Here is a 24,177-nt window from a genome sequence, read left to right on the forward strand (position 1 = left end):
CGAGGACCGTCGCTAGTTTTCCGCAAAATTATGTTTATGATTTAAGTTTACGTTAAAGAGTTTGTGACTTTTATGCTTTGGAGGGATTTTGAGAGGATTTAAAGAGTTTATGCTTTATTTTGAAAAATACTAGTTTTAGTTTTGGTGAAATTTACGAATTTATGTTTTGAATTGCGTTCTTTTGGATTTTAAATAATAGATAGGTTGTTTATTTTTTAAATGGTGGAAAAGTATGTATTTANGATGTTTCAAAAATAATTGAAAAATATAGTAAAATATATGAATTTATTCAAATAATATGACAAATAAAAAAAGAAAACAATATGATAAAAATATATATGAGAAAAAAAATTGAGTAGTCCAAATCTATTTTAAAAAATTAAACAAATATTTTTTTATCCAAATTAATTACATATGAGTAATTAATATGAACTGTCAAAATTTATAATATTATTGTCATTATCTTTTGTTGAGTTAACTAATTTTGTTTTGAATTCTAATTACTCCGATATATGTTGCACGTGCATTATTTTTAGTAAGACAAATAAATAACTTTCTTGATAATAGAAGAAAAAAATACTATACTAGGTAAAATAACAAAAATAGGTTCTATAAGTTAGCTTAAATTGAATTTTGATAATTTAATTAATCAAAATTAGGTCTTCATATAATAACTTGCACTTTTTCTTTTTTTTCACAATTTGACATTTTTTCTCTTTCACGTACATGAATCATGATATCAAATCTTGTAGATATGTAATCAAATATCTGACATATTTGACGTAATATCAATATTTTGATTAAAAAAATGTCTAAAAGCGTAAAAAAAAAATCAAGTTATTGGACCAGGACCTATTTTTAACTAACTAGAGGATGGAAATTCAATTAGTCCAACTTAAAAAGGATAAGATTCAATTTTTTAAAGAACATGCAACTCATTTTTCACATTAACGTTCTGTGAATGGCTGCTTCATTTTCAATCCATTAATTCACATCTTGTACACGTTATGCACAGACAACCAAGTCACAGTTAACGCTCTTTGGATTCAAACATCAAGAAAGGAATCCTGTATCAACGGGCGGGGATTTATTCACAAATTTTAACGGTAAAAGCAATCTCTTTAATTAAAGAATATTTGATATGTCATTTACAATTTATTTAGCTAAGTTCCCTGTTGTTCAAATTAAAGAACGAAGCTTTCTGAAAGACGATAATGGCGGTTTGAAGATTCTTGGAGTAAATTTTATCATTTCGGCCTACTCAAAATTTTGAGGTGTTCTACCCATGCATTCTGTTAATGCTTTTTGCTGTTTTAATATGAGATAGGCTTTCTTTTCCGCTTTTTTCCATGTTAGGATGCAAAATTTGGCCTGGTTCATGAGTTCAGGATTGCTAGTTTCTGGCCGCATCGCATTGCGTAGGCTGCTGTTCCAGTTCTAATGATATTTCACGGTTTGGGTATTTTTTTAAAACAAAAATAAAAAACTTTGGAAAAGTATATAATGAAAAAGTTATGGAAGATTTTGGAAAACCGTTCCACCATGTGAAAAATCCGTGATATCCGTTCAAAATGTATCCTTATAGTACTTCACCATTTACAACATGAAACTTTGTATTAGTAGCCACCGAATCTGCTCCGAAACATGACCATTTAGGCCGTCCCACCGCGACTACAGACCAATTCTTAGGTTTATAGCAATATGTTGGTCTCATAACAGAACCCAGTGTGGGATTGGCATATTGTTAATGGGTTTTTCTGTTCATGATTATAATATTGGTTTCGATCTCAATATTGCAGGATGAATTTTAATTTGCCGAGGTTGGTGGTGCCTCTGTTATCTCTTCATTTTGTTATGGGATTTGCACAACAGAATTCAAGACAAGGTAAAGTGAGGATTGGGGCTATTTTAACATATGGAAGTATTAATGAAAGCTGCTGTTAATGATGTGAATTCTGATCCAAGAATTCTTGGAGGGAGGAAGATAGTTCTCGAAACATATGATTCGAATTTCAGTGGTTTTCTAGGCATCATTCGAGATACTTCTTCATGCCCATTTTCTTGCATTTGATTCCTGTTCTCAATATTGAAGAATAGGATAAATGAATTAAGATTGAGTAATTCCTTCGACAAAGACAGGATTGCAGGATATGGCAACTGATATCGTTGCGGTTATTGGGCCTCAAACCTCTGGAATGGCTCATATTTTATCACATCTTTCAAAAGAACTCAGTGTCCCAATGTTTTCATTCACGGCCCTGGATCCAACCCTTTCCTCTCTTCAATACCCGTACTTCATTCAAACGGCACCGAATGACCTATACCAAATGACAGCAATAGCTGATATGGTTGTTTATTTCGGTTGCAAAGAAGTAGTTATTTACACGGATGATGATCAGAGCTGGGGATCTATGGTCGTTCTAGGCGATAAGCTGTCTGAGAGGCGTTATAGAGTCACATACAAGGCGGTGCTTTCTCCTTACAATTTAACTACTCAAGAAGAAATCAGGAACGAGTTATTTAAGGTTTCTCTGATGGAATCCCGAGTAATTGTTGTGCATGTTTTTTCTGATATTGGCCTAAATGTTTTTAATGTGGCTCATGGACTAAAAATGATGGGAAATGGATCGCTACAGCTTGGCTCTCTACGGTGTCAGATTCCAAACCTGTTACTGGAGGATCTGTTAAATTGATCGAAGGGCTTTCTTGTCTCGATGGAAAAACGCAAGCAGTGTTTCCATAGGGTTGAATCCGTATGGCTTGTACGCTTTATGATACTGTCTTGATTATCACTAATGCGGTGGGATAATTTCTTAGACGTCGTGGTAACATTTCCTTCTCGTATAACCCAACTTTGAGCAGTTGGGGAAGGGAGCCTGAATATTAGTGCCTTAAGCACACTGGATGGAGGGGACCAACTTGTTGCCAACATATTACAAACAAACATGACTGGTCTAACTGGCCAAATTAGCATTCCAGGCAGATAAGTCCTTGATACGTGTCCAGCTTTTGATATCCTCAATATAAATGGAACGGGTTACAAACATATAGGCTATTGGTGTAATTACTCCGGCGAAAAACTTTACAATAAATAAGCTTATCATTCGAGAGCTAACCAACAATTACACAGCGTTATGTGGCCTGGAGGAACTGAAGTAAAGCTGCGTGGGTGGGCATTCCCGTACAACGGTAGGCCATTAAGAATCGGAATACCAAATCGAGTTACAAGTTACAAAGCATTTGTGTCTAAAGACAACGAGACCAATGAGATTCGTGGGTTTAATTTCCATAGATGTTTTCTTTGCTGCCGTAGACTTACTTCCCTATAAAGTGCCTCGTGAATTCATCCCGTTCGGAGACAGCAATAAGGATTCAATCTATGCTGAGCTCGTAGAGATTCGATCACAACTGGTGTAAACTAGCATAAATAGCCGAAATTACAATTCCATCACAACTTGTATTTGTTCTGTAACATATTTAGCTCTTTACAGGTCTTTGATGCAGCTGTTGGTGACATTGCTGCTGTAACAAACCGTACAAGAATCGTGGACTTCACTCAGCCTTCCTCTTATTTCCTCTCAGGTTTGGCTTCTCAACTATGTTCTTTGCTCAGAGTAAGTAACCTTCAAAAAAATCCACTAAGCACGGCCATAATATCCCCCACATTACTCATCGTTAATATTTCAGGAGAAAATATCACAGGCGCACTCGGTCGAATGGTTCTAATCATCTGGCCCTTCGTCGTTTTAATCATCACCTCCAGCTACACTGCTAGCTTGACTTCTATGCTAACCGTGCAACATTTAGCCCCATCCATCGAAGGAATCAAGTCCTTGATAGACAGTAATGACCGCATATATAGGAGTCCAAAGAGGATCTTTTGTACAAGATTATTTGATCAAGGAACTCAACATCGCTAAATCGAGGATCATTTCTCTCGAAACACAGGAGGAATGTGCGGATGACTTAACCAACGGAAGAGTTTCTGCTGTCGTGTATGAACGTCCGTACATGGACCTATTCCTCGCAAACTACTGCAAGTTCCAAATAGTGGGACAAGAGTTCACTGGGGATTTGTAAGTATCTCTAAATTTTACGCGTCAACATTTGTCCATTATCTTCACGCTTGTATATCATAAAAAAAGATTAGAGTTGCACGGTTGTCAATATTATCCGTGTCTTTTGTAAGATGCATATTTTAAAAGTATGATTTTTCTAAAAATATGACTATCGATCACTGATTTTTTAAAATTGAGTAATTATGAGCCGAATGGTGGAGATACTTATTTTGAACACTATTAATTATTATTTACACTTATTAACGACATAATCCTTTTAATGAGTAATATATAGGAGATTGATATCAGTTTAATAATGATAAACGTAGTTATTTCAATGGATTGTTATTGATTAGTGAATTTCCAATAACTGGTATTCAAAATTATTTTATTTCTATCAAAATCCATTTCATATNATATCACTTACTCACTCACCTCTCTTCCCCCTTAAGAACAAAAAATGAGATGGTGAACGAGAATAAAATAGAAGAGAACTGCATTTTTGGGAGTGTAGATATTTGATGTTGCAAATTTTGTACTGATACTAATGAAAGAATTATGTTGTTACTTTATTCGGTAATATATTTTTCTTTTGTTTTTTGCGGTTGTATCTAACCATTTTGGAATGTAAAGATAGCACTTTATCGTTTTTATGGAATTAAATACTGGTTTTAGAAATTTTGTACTACTAAAGCTTGTTTATTTTAAATTTTATTTGGTGACAACACCGATTTTATCGGCTCAGACTCAAGACATGACACGTGTAGGACCGAGTGCTTACGGCTTTATCAAAAGCTATAGCTGGTAGTAATAGTGCAATTCAAATCTTTTAAATCGTACAGCGGCTCAAGCAACACGGTTCGATCGCTTTACCAAGCAGGGACAACTATTGCACCCAACAATCTCCCTCTCAATAATTGCACTCGTTGCAATCAATGGGAATCGAAACCATGACCTTGGCTCTTATACCAATTGTAAGACCAAGTGCTTACTGCTTTACCACAAGCTATAGCTTTTCGTAAAGCGGCAAACGCTCGATCTATAGCTTTTGGTAAAGCGACAAACGCTCGATCCTACAACCCAACAACACGTATTGAGGACGAATTATGGATTTCTGTTCTTTTTTGTTTTTCACTTTTATTTTAATATATGATACAGGTGATCGTTAAAAAGCCATTTCCGACCTTTGAGGCTTTTCACCTATAAATATCCAGATTCAAGAATGAAGAAGAACCGAAACTCTGCACATAACGATCAACATTCAAAGATCTTTGAACTCTCAAACCTTTCTAACTTTAAAGTTCTCATCAAGCACACGCTTTAGAATTCATATCAGATCATCAAAGATCATCTTTGTGTTACTTCACCAACTCAAGTTGTTACAAGCTAATCTTTGGTTATTGGTCGTGTTTTTTGGTGAATCAAGGGTTCTTAAATAGCCCGGGAAAGCAACCCATAGGCAACCAGATTTTCCTCGGAAGTTAGCACAAAAAAGGAAAATTTCTGCCCCACCACGTGCTCCTAGCTCCGAGTATAAGGCTCCTCAAAATTATATGACCGGCGGAGCTCGGGCTAAGAAGGAAGGCTGGGTAGAAAATCGATTGGACATTTGGTAGGGGAGGGAAGACTAATAAAGAAAAAATGCCCTTTCTATCCCTTCCCTTCAGAGAAGAAAGAATATCATCAAAGAAGCTTTTGTTAACTCGAGCGGTTAGAAAAAACGCACTCTCATTAAACCAACAAACAAAATAGTAGTGAAAGATAAAGGGGTGATCAATAGATTGTTCATTTTAAAGAGCACATAGGCGAAGGCCATTATGCGAAAAGAATTGGGATGAAATTGGTTTAGAGAGACTCCGAGAAAGTGGTTCACCTCAATATAAAAATAAGGGATGGGAAATTGGAGACCACTACGGACTTTATCCCGAAAAAATTATAGAACCCCTCCGTTGGCATGTCAGCTTGAATGAGGATGGAGCAAGAAGATGGATAGATCCAAGAACTTGAAGGTCCTCGTCGGCCCTCGGGCAAAGAATACTGACCATAATAGAATACCATGGGGTGCTCGAGGCCTCTGATTTTGTTTTGGGAGGAGCACGAGCTTTGCCCTGACCTTTCTTCTGGGCAATAAAAGGCCTGGCAGCCTGGTGTACAGTTTTGAGTTTCTGGATTTTTTGGAAAGAAGGGCGAGAACTGGTTTCTTAGAGTAGAGAGAGGCAGAGATAGCAGGAGACACAAAAATGGTAGAGTCGGAGTCCAACGTGGCAGACTCTAGGTCCGAGAAGCCCCGAGAACTAGCACTCAAAATGGAGGAGGTAGAGTTCGACATGATAAAGAAAATAAAATTCACGAGAGTGAAAAGGAGGAGAAAGCGGTCGGAATTGAGGACTCATATTCGTCGCAGAGAAGCAAAAAACACTTGAATCGAAGGAGCAGGAAAACAAGAACACGAGAATGCAAATGTGTGAAATGAGGTAAAGCGGTTAGTATTTATAAGTAGGAAAAGATTGATCATGGTCGTTGATCTCTAAGTAAATGAATGGACAACATACACCTTGGAAATTGAACCAAGTCACCCAAGAAGACTAAAAGTCGGGTCATGAATACGAAGCAACGAGGTTTTTATTTTTTCAACGGTTAGGGTTTACGTCATCATGTTTTCATCAGCCCTAACAGGCCTAAAATTCAAAAATAATTGATTCCCCGCCCAAGTACAATCTGACCATTCGTGACAGCGAGTTGAACTCTAGTCCGATTATAAAAATAGGGTGTAGTGATACCCCGAAAAGAGCCTGAGTCATCCTCGGACTCAGATAGAGTGATCAGGAGCCCAGGGCTTCTGGGAAGAAGACCAGCCCGGGTAAAAATAGTGATCTTATGTAAATCATCTCTGGGTATGCAGCAACTAATGGAGTTTTCTAGGCCAGAAAAATCCGGGCCCCAGCTTAGCTCGGGTGGTACAAAAAGACTAGGATAATGGGTCAGGGAGGCTGTCTGTGTCCTCACATCATGACCACTATTCGAGCATCTCGTGTAGACCTCGATCCTGGGCCCACAAGTATAGATCACTATACCTCGAAATCATTAATGTGTCAGTCTATGCACGTTGAGGGTGATGTAACAAAGCTAGAGATAGTATGGGTTGTCAGTATTGACAGTATCAATTTGGCAGGGCATGAGCAGCCATTTGATTATGAGAATTAGTTGGGCACTGAAAACAAGGTCATCATTACCTTTTCTCATATAAATATTCAGGTTTGCTCGATCATCAAGAACATTCACTCAACATTTATCTCAAGCACCCACTAAATACTCTAGAGATAACAATCTTGTTTCCTTTGCGTTAATACTCGACTGACTTAAGCGTCAGAATGGCTACATCGGAACTATTCTGTTGCCCCACTGACATTCTTTGCTTTTCAAGTGCACAGATCGCTCAGCCCGGAATCCTTTTTCCCGGCTACCAGCATTCACGGAGAAAGTACACATCTCTATCTGGTAGATTGCCCACTCTGGTATATTTCCCACCCGACTCACCCAATCTACCTGGACATCATCAAATATAATATAAAACAAGAGCTAAATGTACGTGGTGGAAACTTCAAAACCGTTAGATCCCATTTATATTTTATTTCAAACCTATATTATAAAAGATTTTTCGATTTTTCAATATAAGATTTGGAAAAATGAAGTGTTGGAATGAGAAAAAATTGCAAATAGTTAAATATATTATGATATTGTGAAAGAAAATTCAGTTTAGCTGGTTATAATGATTAATTTTTATCTAACTATTGTTCGATAAATATGATTTCGTTGTTCCGCACTGATTTAAGGAGCCCTCGTGACAAAAAAAAAAAAAAACAAACAAACAAACAAATAAATATTATTTTATAATAGCTGTAAATTTAGAAAAATATTATTGGAACAAATATTAAGGGAAATGATAGCAAAACCCATTTGATTTTCATCCTCAATTTAATCAAAAGTCATCTTAATACTCACTTTTAATCTGTTAAGTGTTGACAAGGTACCTGATATTATAGGCGCTCCGCTGACCGTATATGAAGATTCAATAATAATGTATGTTGCATTCGCATGTGCTTCCTTAGGACATGTCTTGTCACTCTGACAACTGTTCTGAAATCTTTTCTCTTTTCAGCTTTGCTGCAACGTCCGTTATTGTACCTTTGTCTGTGGGTAGCTTATAGCATGAACCTTTTATATTCGCGCTTAGCTATATTCCATTGATAATTCTATCGTGATGTGCGAACGGATTAGTTACAACTGATGCTCTGAACTGGTCAGTAGAATTGTTTCTCTGAACTGGTCTATTGAAATCAGTTCGGACTGTTTTCACTGTATCAGTTGCTTTGTTCAGCTGATTTCTTTATCAGTTGAGCACTTCATCAGTTGACCGGTCTTCTAAAGATCTTCTGCTGAATTACCTATCAGTTGAACAATCGGTTGAACTGGTTCAGTTTTGGCAATCAGTTGGCGTCTTGACAGCTTCAGTTTAGGCTTCGGGAACTGATCAATTTGTGACCCGATCAGTTTCAGCTTTCTACACTCTAGTAGATATGTTAGAAACAAAATAACAAGTTTTGTTAACATCAAAATCAAGATTGCGAATATGAAATGTTCCTACAAATTACGATGGCTTTCAGATTTGGTCCATCTATAAATCCAATTTTATTCATGACAGAAAGTGCTCTCTTCATTGCCCAATTCCATGATTCAAAATTATCACCAGCGAGTAGTTGCGAGACAAGGATGAGCCCCGAATTATCTGAGTGATGTAAGAAATAAGGGCTCGTTGGATCGTCAACGGAAAATCGGAGGGGTAAATTACACGCTGCGGAGGTAGAGGTTGCCATGGATCAAAAGAGTATGAGTTATTATTTTTAATAAGCAACGCACAACACATACATATACATATTTATCTACCTTCAGTTTATAGAAAGAAATAAAACAACAAACCAACTCTTTCTCACCTACCTTGATGCTCCGTCGATCCACATCTGCTCCACCTACGTCCATCCATCGTGCGCCACCTCCTGCCACCAGTGTAAGCAGTGGCGAGCCAGCAACATTTTCCCCACCTTGGATCGAGCAAGAACAGTGCAGATCGAAGTTGTTGTGGTCCTGTTCTTGTTAGAGTAGATGTCCTGTAAACCAACTGTTGGCTGGAGAATTTATTGACTCAAGTGTAATAAACAATCTTTATTTTAATATATTTTACTTTTTAATGGTTTCGTTATACTTTATCTGTATACCCATGCAAGCAGCATAGATGAAGTCCTTGATTATGCTTTAATACAAATGAATCGTAATTCGATGTTGAAACTCATTTGTAAACACTGCATATTCTAAATTCTTTCCTAGTCGATTCAGCAGCCTAAAACAGGGATAAAGGTCGCTTGAGCTCGAGACTAGCATCTGTGATGTTGTGTACTGCGTTTCTTGGTAAGGGCGTGGAGATGTCCAAACATACAGATGGATAGTCATATGATGATTATATCGAACAACCCTCCCTCGGAATTTCCAAGTGGTTATCATTCATCGGGAGGATAAGTCTGTGGTTATGATTGTACACCATTAGTCCTTATGACCCGGGACAACACTGAGGCTCTATATGCTAGGGCTGTGCTTTGACTCGTTTACCGGCTCCATGAGAGTCATCAGGTGACGAGGTTGGGTACAGTTGCGACACATATAGGAGCCAGTGCATTATAGTCAGGGATTCACCGCTCACTTATGGGTGTGGATATTCTATGTGATCTGAAGTAATAATAGTGCATGGAATCTCTGGCCAGAGTATGAGATGTACGTTGGAGAAGGAGTTTTCCAAATAGTACACGCGATGTCACTATTATATATGTCACATAGTTATCGAATTAATATACAACCCTCGATGAACCAATGGTTACAGATTCGATCGGGATATATGAGATGAAGGGACCGTACTGTACGTTAATCATAATCGCCTGGTTCTTGCAGACACTATCAGTGATACCTAGGGGATCATGGGGCGATGCTACTAGACGCTCTTACCATGATCCGATGGGTGCAATCAGAAATGAGTTCTGACATTCTTGATCAAGGTGTTGATGAAAAAAATGGGGCTAACTAGGGTAAGCCCAAATAAGAATAAATGTTATTCTGAATCACAAGGAGTTGTGAACCCACGGCTAGCTGTATCCCTGAATAATTGAGGGTCACACAAGCACTGGGTCGTTTGTTCCCGTTGAGAGAATAAATTCACTGAGTTAAATTTATATATTATTATAGTAAATTCAAGGAGTTGAATTTATGATAATTAAATTTTGAGAAAATAAGTTCAAGGAGTTGAATTTATGAGATAGTAAATTCAAGAAGTTGAATTTATGAAATATGGAGAGAATAAATTCAAATGGTTGAATCTATAAAATTTGAGAATTTAATTTATTAAACTCAAAAGTTGAGTTTATTAAATATTAAATTTTGGAGGTAATAAAATTCAAAGGAGTTGAATTTATAATTTAAATAATAAATTCAAAAGTTGAATTTATAATGAATTTAATTTATTAAACTCAAAAGTTGAATTTATTAAATTTAAATTAAATATAGTGGGAATTATGTTTAATGGGCTTGTAGGAGTATAAGTCCAACATACTAAATAATTAAAGTTCTTAATGGACTTAGATTAATTAATTAAACTAGTTGGATTAGTCTAATTAATTAATCAAGCTCATTAATGTTAATTAAGAGGCCCATATATTATTTTATGGTAATTAGGTGATGGAGGCTTTATTTAAGTAGGAGACTTAAACCCTAGCCTCCATACTAGTATCATATTTTTCGAAAATTCCCTTCCATTCTCCTCTCAAATATTTTGTCCACCTTGAAGGAATTTTGGGGTTGAGCCGCCTATCAAATTTTGATCTTCTTCGAAAAACTTCTTCTAATTTTCTAGTGCAAATTAGAAGAGGAACAAATCATCTAGTCGTGAACCTGATTAGAAGAATAAACAAAGGAGTTTTTGAAGAACGTTCGTAGAGAATTCATCAAGAGCTATATCCGCTAACTCCGGAATAGTTGGAGCCGTGTGATTAATTCACCAAAGTTATAAATTCTAAACGCTCTATGAATGTTTTGATCGTAAAACCATACGAGTGCCTAAAACAAATATATTTTGATTGTCAAAATAAAATAAAAATTTTAAAACTTCCGCTGCGTTTGGGCACGAGAAAACCGAGATCCAACAGTTCTTCCCCAAATTCCTTGGCATTTTAGGTGACTTTTTGGTTTGGTTCTTGGTTGTTTGTGATGTTTTTGGAGTAGGGATTTAAGCCCTCTTCGTTTCCCCTTGTTCCAGCGATTTTTCCAGTCGTGTGTGAGCATTCCAGGTACTTTTTCAACGGGTTCCGACAAGTTCCACTAGTGAGACCACCGCGAGACCACTAGTGACCTATCATCATTTCAGTTTTGAGGTATTGAGCTCGATTAATCCCAGCCCTTCGTTCGATAACAAAGTTGCCGAAAATTGAGAAATTACCTGCTCTAATATAATTCATTTTCGTCAATTAAATTGTGTTATATTTAGTTCGTTTTTGTCGATTAAATAATGTTATATTGACGCATATATCGGGTTATGTTGTAGGTCCAAGCGTTGGACGCATGTGAGATATAAATCTTTGACCCGAGCTTTTTGTATCAGACTAAATGTTCGTTATTTGGGGAATTATGGTTAATATGTTGATTATTGGAGTTTTGGGATGATTTGGAGCGATAATTAATTAAATAAATCGTTCGGTTCGGAAAGTTGGAAAAATAAACATGTTTAAGAAAATTATTAGAAATAAAATACGAACTGGTGAATTTTTTAGAATATTGAGACGAAGTTTAGTAATTTAAATTTTTAGGTTAGATTTTTAGCAAAATAAATTCAAATTTTGTGATTTTCGGAATTAGTGGGATTATTTAGCGGTTATTGGTGAAATGTAGAATTATTCGGCTTATTATAATTATTTTTAGGGCGAAGAGATTAAAGATTGTTTGTCGATCGTTGTTCGTTGGTACAGGTATGTTACAGTTCGATAACGCATGACGGTATTGAATAAATTATGTTTTAAATATATTTATGTGTTGTTATTATTGTTAATATAATTCTGCGGGTTATATGAGTTGTTAAATGCCTCGATGATTTATATGTTTATTTATTTGACATGTTTATGTCATTTAGTATAGGACATAATATTATGACATACATATTGAGCCATATTATTTTTTGTTATCAGTTATTGTTCACTATTATTCGGCACTTGTTTTATATCTCGGTATTATGGTGTGACTGATAGGCCAATATTGATACAACTGAAACTGTATATACGATTGAACAATCTTGTTTGTAAGTGGAGCCCTCGGGGTGAACGTTGGGATTACGATATCTAGTTGTATTGATACAACTGAAATTGTATATACGATTTCAGTACAGCATGGTATACCGTGCATACTTAGAAAGGCGATTTATCTGGATGATGATGTAACTCTCATGTGTTGGTGCTCGAGCAGTGTTCTTGTTGATATTTAATAGTTTATTGGCTCCATTTACCTCGTGATTATTGAGTCATGTTCATGAATTTCATATCTCATCTTTATATATGTTTATGCATAATTTATGATTATTGTTGTTGTTTAACTGTTTCATACCAGAATCTTAACCTAAATTGTTTACTGGGGGCTTCTGTGGCTGCTATTGGGCACCCGAGTAGGCATCCCGAGTAGTTCTGCTCAAGCAGTATTCTTCCAGTTAGTCTAGATACTAACATAGATTGAAAAAGATTAAAAATAATACTAGACGTTATTTCCAGAGAGATGTCTCATCCATCTGTATGCTTATTTGAATTGTTATTTCTTGTTTGGAGATAATTTATGTTGTTTTAAAGCTTTGTCGGCTTATTTGAACTACATTTTGTGGATTGTTGGATTGTGTTTGGCCGACACTAACATGTGACTGTTTATAAATTCAGCAGTGTCGTCCTTGACTCATTTTTATTTTACAGGTATTTTAAATTTCTGGTATGTCTTATTTACAGAGAGTTCATGTCGAAATTTTATAGGGCCCTCTCCATTTTAAATTATTTTTAAATCCTTTTCCACTGTTATATAAATTAATTTCATTTTGCATGATAATTATTAATAATTAAAATAACTAGACCTCACAAGTATTACATATCATTATGGATGACAATTCTCACGGGTTCGGGGCCCTGCGGGAGAAACTTGAAACGGGGACAGGTGATCCCCAATTTTTTCGGGTTCGATGATTTATTTAAATCTCCAAAATAGTTCGAAACGGGTATGATGATATTATCTCCATCCCCGAACCCGCCCTGAAAATATTATTATTATTATTATTATTAGATAATAATAAGTTTTGGTTCGAAGAATCCACGAACTCGCCCCCGTTCTGACTCATAATATTTTTGAAACGAGATTAGGGCTGGAATGGGGATTTGTTCCCCCGCGGACAAGAATCGGAGCGGGTATAGAGGCAGAGATGGGGATGATAAACTCGTACCCACCTCCACCTCGTCTCATTGTCATCATGCATATTATATACGATATCTCCATTGTTTTTAATTTTCAATCCTATTTTCAAGGAGTAAAGATTAATTATTTATAATAATCTGACATTTGGAACTTTATTTTGTTTCTTTCTAATATGTACGGCTTGATTTTTAAAAAAAATATAGTTTCTTTTTTTAAAATTAAGATATGGATTAATGTATATGAATTCATACTGCACACACTATTTTATACATACAATGTTTATTCCGATATAATATTTGTGATAACGTGTACATAAGATCAAACGATTATAGTTTTATCAAAATTTATAAATTTTAGTGACGATACAACTTAAATCTTTTAACCAACATAGAAACCTAAGAGGCGTGCATCAATCGATTTTCTCGCGGGGACAATTATTTCTTCCCAATAATATCCTTCTCGATTATTTCACTTCTCGCAATATGTTATAATCAAAATGTAGTTTCGTCTTTGATATCAATTTTAGGATCGACTAATCAATTTAAATGAAGTGGATAAACTATTTAGGTTGACTCAAGAATTATGTAATTAAATATCTAAGTTGATATTTTCTCTTTTTTTTTTTTTTTTTTGCATATTGATTATTTTTCACGTTCAATTTTCAATAAAAAAAATTAAAATAATAATGAATGAGACAACAAAATAATTTGTTTAAAAAATTATAAATAAATAGCATGGGGAATCATGTTCTGTTTGAATCCTTCTTTTCTGAGGTTAACGACTTTATTTTTCATCATATTGGATACTATTGCATGGTCCCTCTAAATTCAGAATCTCTAAAATAGCTAAAGAAAAACCACTTCAATTGTTGGAAAATTACACCGAAGCGATGTCACGATGATAATAGTACCAAAAATGTGGAATAAAATCATCAACAAGAACAAAAAGATTTACGTGGTTCACCCAAGATAGGCTACGTCCACGGAGCACTGCAACTTTTATAACTGGAAGAAATATTACAACAAGTGTATACAACAATACACTCAATATTTCTCACTCCCAACCCGAGTATACCGATAAAATAATTTCTCTAACTCACACAAAGAGAATTCCCGCACTCAAGAAAAAAATACACTCTTTTTTTTTATGCACTCTCTTTTTATCAAAGCTGAAAAGCTTTTGATTTTGGGATACTAAAAACAAACAAGGAAGGCTTAATTTATAACAAATTTCTAAGTCGGCATTGAAAGAATTCCCGATGTGGGATTCTAATTTCCTGAATTCTTTATTCAGTGTGGGCCCCACTTGCCTAACAATTCTCCCACTTGAAGACTTGATTTCAATCATGTCTTCACACCGTCAGTGCAGCAGCTCATACCTCCTTTGTTAGTCCAGAAGACCAACTGAAGTCAAACACATCTTCAGTTTTTCAATGATAACAGCCTTCGTGAGCATATCAGCTGGATTCTTGCTTCCAGGAATCTTCTCAAGTTTCAAGACTCCATTCACCCGATCTCTAAGGATCCCCATTCCAAGGATTTGTTTTGCAGCACCCAAATCCTTCAAAACAAATCCTTTGATAACTCTTTCTCAAGTTTATCAATCTCCTCCACACAAGCTCCTGCTATCAACATATCATCTACATATATCAATTGTATGATATAATAACCTTCAAGCTTCACATATCAACAGTGATCAGCCTGATACCTCAGAAATTCATCATTATTCATTACACCATCAAACTTCTTGTACCACTGTCTTGGAGCATGTTTGAGACCATAGAAGCTCTTTTGAAGTTTGCACACCATTTTCTCTTTCCTTCGTACTTCAAATCCCTGTGATTGATTCATTTCTTCATCTAGCTTACCATGAAAAAACGTCGTCTTTACATCTAACTGTTCCAGATGTAAATCTTCTTTTACCATCAATCCAAGTACAGTCCTGATAGTAGTTAATTTTACCACCAGAGAGAAAATATCAGTGTAACCAATGACTTCCTTTTCACCTTTTACAACAAGTATTTGTATCGCTTGCTACCGTCATGTTCTAACCGGTACTCTCACTTGCTATGTAAAATTTTTTTACCTTCAGGAAGTTTTGACAACTCCCACATGTGATTGGATGACAGTGAATCCATCACATCTTCCATGGCTAACTCCCACTGTTTAAATGTCTCATAAACATCCAATTTATTTTTCACAAAATAAACCCAAAATTTCCTGCTCGAATCGTCAACAGTAGTGCCATAATATCTGGAGTGATCTCCAAGGGATGTCACAGGAGATAGTCCACATACATCAGTATGTAACAGCTCCAAATCCGCCGATTTCGGTTCTCTAACCTCTTTTGAAAAGCTCACATTTTTCTGCTTTTCAAAAAAGACAGCTTCACACAGCTTGTGTTCAACGATATTTAATTCCGGTAGCTTTTCGTTTGAAACAAGCATTTTCATTCCCTTCTCACTCGTATCCCCAAGCCTACTATGCCATATACTTGAATTAGCTCCAGCATCCACATCTGCTAATTTATTTCTCAAACTGGAATTCATATAAAGTGTTCCAGTTTTCTTTCCTCGAGCAATAATCATGGCTCCCTTTTTCACTTTCCAAGAACCATCACCAAAGGTCACCCTATGACCTTCGTCGTCAAGCTGTCCCACTGAAATCAGATTGTGTGTCAACTTTGGTACATGCCTTACTTTGTTGATTTCCAGACAGATCCATTTGTCATCTTCATCCAGATATCACCCATACCAATTATTTCCAAAGGTTTTCCATCAGCCAGGAAAACTTTTCCGTAATCTCCCGCAATGTAATTATCGAATACATCACGATTACCAGTGGTATGAAATGAAGCTCCCGAGTCCATAACCCAAGAATCAACCGGGCTTTCCATGGATAATAATAGAGCATCATGTACCTCCTCGGTAACAACATTAGCGTTGTTCTTTGTTGTTTTACAATTCTTTTTCAAGTGACCAGTCTCACCACAGCTCCAGCACTTCACATTCTTTTCAAATGTGTTGGTCTTTTTCATTTCTTGACTTGGACCTACCGCGCCATCGGTTAGAACTTTTTTCTCCACTCCTGCCCCTTCCTCTGTTCTCGATATTTAGAGCAGATCTCGATGATGTTTCTTCACCTTTATCCATCCTGCGAACTTCTTCAGCAAGAATTTGATCTCTGACATCATTGAATTGTAACTTTTTTTTTCCAACAAAGTTGCTAACCGCTGCCCGCATCGGTTCCCAATTGTCTGGTAAAGACGCCAAAAGAATAAGTGTCCGAATCTCATTATCAAATTTAATTTCAACCGATGTCAGCTGTGAAACAATCGTGTTGAATTCATTGATGTGTTTAGCCACAGATGCATCTTCTCTCATCTTCAGGTTAAATAACTTGTTCATGAAATGTACTTTATTATTTGTCGATGGCTTTTCGTACATGTCCGACAAAATGGACATCATCTCCTCCGTTGTTTTTGCCTCCGCCACGTTATGTGCCATGTTCTTCGTTATGGTCAATTGTATTACACCTAACACTTGTCGGTCGAGAAGCTTCCAGTCATCATCCTCCATCTTTTCCAGCTTCTTTCCAGATAGAGGATGATGCAACTTCTTGCTATACAAATAATCAATAATTTGTAGTCGCCAGAACGTAAAATCTGTACCGTCGAACTTGTTGATACCAGGTCCCGATCCATCATCTCCGGCCATCACTTCTCTAGCCTTAGCAAAAAATCTAAAAAATATTTTCTGATGTGGAAGATCAGACAAAGCTGTAACCACAGAGCATACTCAAAATTCTTAAGAATTTTCATAACAAGGCTCTGATATCAGTTGTTGGAGAATTACACCGAATCGATGCCAATCACGATGATAATAGTACCCAAAAATGCGGAATAAAATACTCAACAAGAACACAAAGATTTACGTGGTTCACCCAAGATAGGCTACGTCCACGGAGCACTGCAACTTTTATAACTGGAAGAAACATTACAATAAGTGTATACATCAATACACTCAATATTTCTCACTCCCAACCCGAGTATATCGAGAAAATAATTTCTCTAACTCACACAAAGAGAATTCCCGCACTCAAGAAAAAAATACACTCTTTTTTTCTATGCACTATCTTTTTATCAAAGCTGAAAAGCTTTTAATTTTGGGATACTAAAAACAAACAAGGAAGGCTTAATTTATAACAAATTTCTAAGCCGACATTGAAAGAATTCCCGATGTGGGATTCCAATTTCCTGAATTTTTTATTCAACGTGGACCCCACTTACATAACATTAATAACTAATATCAATCTTGGTCTTCAAATAAATACTATTTAGTATTCTTGTAGTAATATATATAATCTGGTTAAAATGATAAAATCTGTTTATTTTTCCTTGATTGAATTTTTGCTAATTGACTTAATTTGTATTAGTAGTTTTATTGAAACGTCTGCTCATTTTAAAATTCTACTGAACATTTTTTTTAAAATGCAATGGCCGAAACCATGCCTACATAAATACATAAAATTCGAAACATGCATTTTGTAAAATCAACTCACTGCTGAATAAAATAACTACAGTTAAAATTATGAAAAAAAACAACCAACCTAAACAATTACCGTTTAAAAATATAAAACGTCAAGCATATTAAAATCTGTCAAAACCCTCAACAAAATAAAATCATCAACCATTTAAAAAGCTGATTAAATGTTTTCCCATAAAATCATATTCTTGCCGAAGAATACAAGGTCCTCGGGTTAACGTACGCCACCAGCTCCGCCCATTCAGTCATCATCACCTCCAGTCTCCTGATCAACATGCTCACCTGCATCATTCACACCTAGTGAGTCTAAAGACTCAACACACATGTAACATTATAACGAGTACATATACATAACACACAGCAATGAAAAATACCGTAATAAAATATATTTCATGAACTTAAAAGTATAAACGTAAACATGTCGTATAATAGCATAACGTGTCAAAACATGTCTCATCATATACATATACATTTATTTTATTGAATTCAGTTCATTAGTTGTGACTTTCGTATCAGCTTTATTCGATGGATCCATCTAATATAATCGTGGTACCCGACAGTGAGGACATCAGCGACAGCATTACCCGTCCACTGAGCCTTGGCCTCAACTCATCATATACATATATCGTCAGTCGCAACCAACTCTCATCCTTAAAAAACATCGTCATTTTCATCACTTATCAAAATCATGCATATTCGTAATTTCCTTAAAATTAAGCATTCAACGTATTTTTCATAATTTCACAAAAAGTCATGCACGTGATACATAACATTTAGAAACATGATAAATTTGTGATCAAGGCGCTGCAAATACTAAAAACTCGACCTGGGTGCAAAATGACCATTTTTCTCATGGAAACCCAAAATGACCATTTTACCTCTGGACCTCAAAATTTCGACCCGAAGCTTACCAAACTCCTCAAAACACCTCAAAACATATATAAGAATATTTTTTAGACGTAAAATCGAGCCGGTATCAAAACTTAATCGACTCATTTTAAAACTTGGACCGGGGTCCCGGTTTTAACCCGAATCAACCCAAACCTTAACCAAATTTTTCCCAACTTAAACCATAACCTTATCCTACACCACCAGCCTCTAAACCACCCTTTCCAGGCCACTTATGACCCACGAAAACAAGCCCAACGGCTGCTGGAAATTTCTGCTCAACCTAGCCGCGAAATTCGAACCAAAACATCAAACCTACACCTAACCAGCTCGGACCAGACACGAACCAGCCCCTCCTAGACTACCCTAGGACCCTCATGGACCGAACTAAACGTCTGCCCTTTTTATTGCTTTAAAAGTACTAGAAATTTTTTTTTTCGACCACTCACTTAAACTCCATGAAAATATTTTAATAAAACATTTTACCCTTTAAAATAAAACATCAATCAACTAGCATTTTAAAAATCAAGTGAAATAGTCACAAAATGAAATCGTCTCATGTTTTACCAACCTAAAAAGCAATAAGTTTGAAAAGTGTAGCTCATACTAGACCTCTCAAAAATCTCTCAAAAACATAAGTAAATAGTCTTAAAATCTTTAACGTAAATCATGATTCATAAATCGTAAATGCGGAAAAGTAGAAGCGCTGGTCCTCGGGTTGTGTGCGCCTTCAGTCCAGTCAAATCATCCGTCAAGACCTCCCTCAACCTCAGCTGCATCCATCGCACCTAGTGAGTCTAAAGACTCAACACACCATAATCTTTATAGCAAATAATATATATAAAACCACATGCAACAACGAAAATACTTTTACGTAAAAATAACATTTCATGACATGCAAATATAAACTTTAATTTTTCATTTTTTCTCAACATGACATAAAACCTTTAACATGATCATAAACATTATCCTTTTTCCTTTTCCTTTCCCTTTTTGTTGAATTCAGATCGTTAATTGTGACTTTCCTCACATGACATGATCGATGGATCCATCTACATATAACCACAGTACTGGGCGGCGGGGGACACCAGCAACACTCTCACCGGTCAACTGGGCCCTTAGCCTATCATGATCGAATAGAAATATGATCGTCGGGGTTCCCTCGGGGGCCTTTTCCCATAAATGGGTTCCCTCTGGGGCCTTTTCTCCTCACGATATTCCCATTCTTACCGTTACCACAAAATTGTTACCACATATTCGAAATGATGAAAATACGATCGTCGGGCTCCCACTGGGACCATAACTCTCATGACGTCTCCAACATTATCGAATTAGTCACAATTACTTCACTTCCTTCAAAATTTATATTCTCATCACTTTATAAAAAAATCATGCATAACATAACATTTTGTTTTTGAAACCAAGCATGCAACATGTCTTTTAAATTTCTTCTTTAAATCATAAAAATCTCTTAGACATTTAAAAATCATAATTTAATCATGAACATCTCATAAATATTTAAAAATAATCATAATATCATAAAAATAGCATTTGGGACACTGCCATGACCTTTACTAATTTCTAGGTGTAAAAAGATCGTTTTACCCCTAGACATAAAATTCCTCGAATTTGACTTTTTTCTTGAATTCATTGACTCTAACATGTCTCAAATAATTATTTAAGCCTAAATTAATTTTTTCATAATTTTATTTAGCCTAAATATTAGACTTTGTCATTTATCATCAATTAATTGTTTTGACGGTGTTTTAATCCCGAAAAATCCCAAACTTTAATATAAAATTCCTAAATTCTAAATTTAGTATTTTTATATTATTTTAGCCCTTATGGACTATGACTCGACCCCCGTGAGCCGTTTTCCAATTTTTTTTATTTAAAAACCCTAATTGACCCCTAAACTTCGACCCCGAGCCAACTTTCGATTTTCACGAGTTACCCCCGAACCATTTTGAACCAAAACTTGACCAACATCCTAAATTAACCTACTGGACCCTTAAACCACTAAGGAACCAACCCAAACAACAAAAACGAGCCCTCTTCTCCTTACCCCTAAGCTGGCCGAGAGTTGCACCTAGACTAGGACTCTTGTTTTGCTTCTAGGACTCTTCCCCACGCACCCAACCGCTGAACCCACCTACTGTACACCCTCTAAGGACCCTAGTGAGACACCCTAGCCAGCCCGCGACCCACGAGCCGAGCCCCTAAGCCCCTGGACGTCTGCCCTCTCGCGCGCACATGCAACACGATTCACGGGTGGGAGTCCTAGCATGGCTAGGACTCCTTCCCCAGCCCATAAATCAAGTCCTAGCTTGGCTAGGACTCTCACTCTGACCCATGACAGCCCCTGGCCGAGCCCTAGCCCAAGCCAAGGCCGAACCAACCCCCTAAACCCTGAACCCGATCGCCTTAAAACACATGACAACAAGTTAAGAAACGAATTGTGCATGGCTTCACTCCTTCGGCTTTAGTGGTGATTTAGGCATGTGTGTGTGACTCTAATGCATTGAAAAGCCTCTCTTGATCTTACCTTAGGTCATGGCAGCCCCTTAACCAAACAATATGCAATTTATTTGAATCAAAAGCCATGTTTCTTCATGCATACATGCAATATTACGAAAATTCTGAAAAATAAATCATGTTCTTCATGCATCCAATAATTCAAACCATAATATGATATGATGGATGAGAAAAAGAGATGTATGGCGTGCCTTTGCGTTTAATACGCACGAAATAACGTTGGCGACGAAGAACGGGACGAAACCTTGGCTTGATTCTCCTTGGCACCTTCGAATTTCTCTACCAAAAAGTGAGTGTGTGTGCCGTGAGGTTTGTGTGTGTGGTTGGGAGAGTTTTCTTTTCTGAATTTTATTGTGGCCGTGAGTTGTGTGTTGCATGGGGTAGGTTTTAGGTGTTTTATGTATTAAATACACTAATTAAATTACTAACTAGGTCTTAGGCCTATTAAGCCTTTAAATTAAGCCCATTAGATTTAATTAGGATTTAATAAAATATTAACAAAGTTTTGGTAAAAATAAATTTGTGAATTTATTAGCCGGATTGCTAAAAAGTTCATATTTTATTTGAAAAACCAACACCGATAAAATTTACGTCCCGGCGTATAAAATCACCTCAAAACCCCATATTTTCAAAAATAATAAAAAGCAACACTCATATTTTAAATAATTAAAAATAATTATTTAATAAAAACATTTTCAATTTTTCAGCCCTCGGTCTCCGTTCCTCGATCGCAACTCGAATAACCTTTTTAAAAATATATTTTAATGTAACCATGTAGAAAATATATTTTAAACATGTAATTATGCACAACATAATTAATTCATGCAATTAAAATATTTAATTAAAATACAAGAGAATTTAATAATTCAAATGCATGTGGTTCGCGTTGACCTTTAAATTTTCGGGGCGTTACAGAACCATCTCAAGGACTCAGCCCCATGCACGCCCCAACACACGCACACCCGAAGTTCAACTCAAGCGCACAACTTGCGACCGATCTCCCCTCCTCACGATTGACTGGCTTCAGGGCTGGTTCCAACCGTGGTCGAGCCCTCCTAGGCCATGTCTCAGACCCACCAGAGTCTGGTCCATGGCTTGGTTCAGCCCTTGCACCGCCGGCTCAGCCCATCACCCGATCTACACCTGAAACGAGCCACGCCTTCGACCATACACCCCTCGGCCCTCAACTTACATGACTAACCCTCGCCTCCAGCCTCATGACACCACCTTACCATCGTGTACAGCCCCTTAGCATCAAAAACTTGGCAGCTCCTTGCACAAATTCATGAAAGCGTGAGAATACAACACAAGGATGCATATTCATGTCAAAAACTTGTATAAAAATGCGAACTCAAGGTAGATCACAAGATTTTCGTGCTCATACATAAACTTCAGCATAATATTGGCATGAATGACGAGAAAAAGAAGATACATGTGTGTCTTTGCGTATTTACGCTCGAAAACTTGAAGATACTCGCGTAGAACGTGCACCGGAAATGCGGGGAAGATTTTCTTGAAAGAAGCTTGAGGAACTTGAGAGAAAAGCTGCTGTATTTTTTTGAAAGTGTGCTGCTGAAGGTTGGGGAGGGACGGCCATGTTGAAGGGTGGGGTGTTTAGGGTTTTGAAAGTAGGTTTATGTATAATATAATTAGTATAATTGGCCCTTAATTAAAATTAATGAGATTAAGTAGAATTTTAGGTCCATTATGGATAAATTAATCTCATTAAGCCAAAAAACAGTTCCAAAAAAATATTTCGTTTAGGTACGTTTTTGAAAATCTTGTCCGAGCCCTCAAAAAGTCCTCCGAATCGATAAAATTTGCGTACCGACTAAAAATATAACCCGACGGATAAAAATACCCAACCAATACTCATTTTCAAAAATCATACTTAAAAAACACCTCATAATAATTAATTAAAAATAATTATTAAATAAAAATATTTTTCCTGAATATCCCCGGTCTCCGTTCCTCGTTCGAGCGCGAAATACAACTTAAAATCATAATGCATGAAACTTTAATAAACCATGAATTAAAACACAAATTCATGAAATAAACATGCATTTAATGCATTAAAATAATTTAATAAAATACAAAAGAAATTTAATAACTTACATGTATGTGGTTCACGTAGACCATCAAATTTTCAGGACGTTGCATTTATATTTGCATTCGGCTTCTTCCCTCAATTCCAATGGTCCTCGACAGGGCTTTGCATGTGTGAGAAACAATTGGGATACAACAAATCAAGAAAGCAAATTAAATGTGATGCAAGAATCGATCTCTATATACATATACCAGAAATAGGGTGTAATAATTGTGTATGCTTAGAGAGTAGTCGATACATGACGTATGAACTGATGTAGGATACTTGCAATAGGATGACCTTTAATCACATGCTTCATTAATATAATACAATCACCTCAATGTTTTTTTATGAACGAAAAAGAGATAAAAGTGCGATAATACTCGAAGTACAGCCCAAACGTTTGTTAATCTCGACTATGTGGTGTACGAAACTCTCATCGCTGTTTCTTTCTGGATTTTCAAAAGATTATTTGATAGTTGTGATTATGCAATCGTTCTTATTAACCATCAAAAATTCCTGGCAGGGCTTGCTTA

At 36.3% G+C, this 24,177-nt stretch overlaps 1 long non-coding RNA gene and 1 pseudogene across 2 annotated transcripts; both read left to right on the plus strand.

The window, feature by feature from the left end:
* Window positions 1-1,554: 1,554 nt before the first annotated feature.
* LOC140958050 (glutamate receptor 3.2-like) lies at window positions 1,555-4,124 on the plus strand (annotated as a pseudogene).
* A 3,977-nt stretch (window positions 4,125-8,101) lies between these two features.
* Window positions 8,102-12,192, plus strand: LOC140957846 (uncharacterized). Of its 2 annotated transcripts, XR_012171703.1 has the most exons (4): window positions 8,102-8,407; window positions 8,550-9,194; window positions 11,294-11,527; window positions 11,698-12,192. It is a non-coding gene; the product is annotated as an uncharacterized lncRNA (long non-coding RNA). The 2 variants fall into 2 exon arrangements; XR_012171702.1 differs by lacking the exon at window positions 11,698-12,192 and having other exon boundaries at window positions 11,294-11,687.
* The last annotated feature ends 11,985 nt before the right edge of the window (window positions 12,193-24,177 follow it).

Source organism: Primulina huaijiensis, chromosome 14 (genome assembly GCF_012295235.1).
Source record: "Primulina huaijiensis isolate GDHJ02 chromosome 14, ASM1229523v2, whole genome shotgun sequence".
NCBI lineage: Eukaryota > Viridiplantae > Streptophyta > Magnoliopsida > Lamiales > Gesneriaceae > Primulina > Primulina huaijiensis.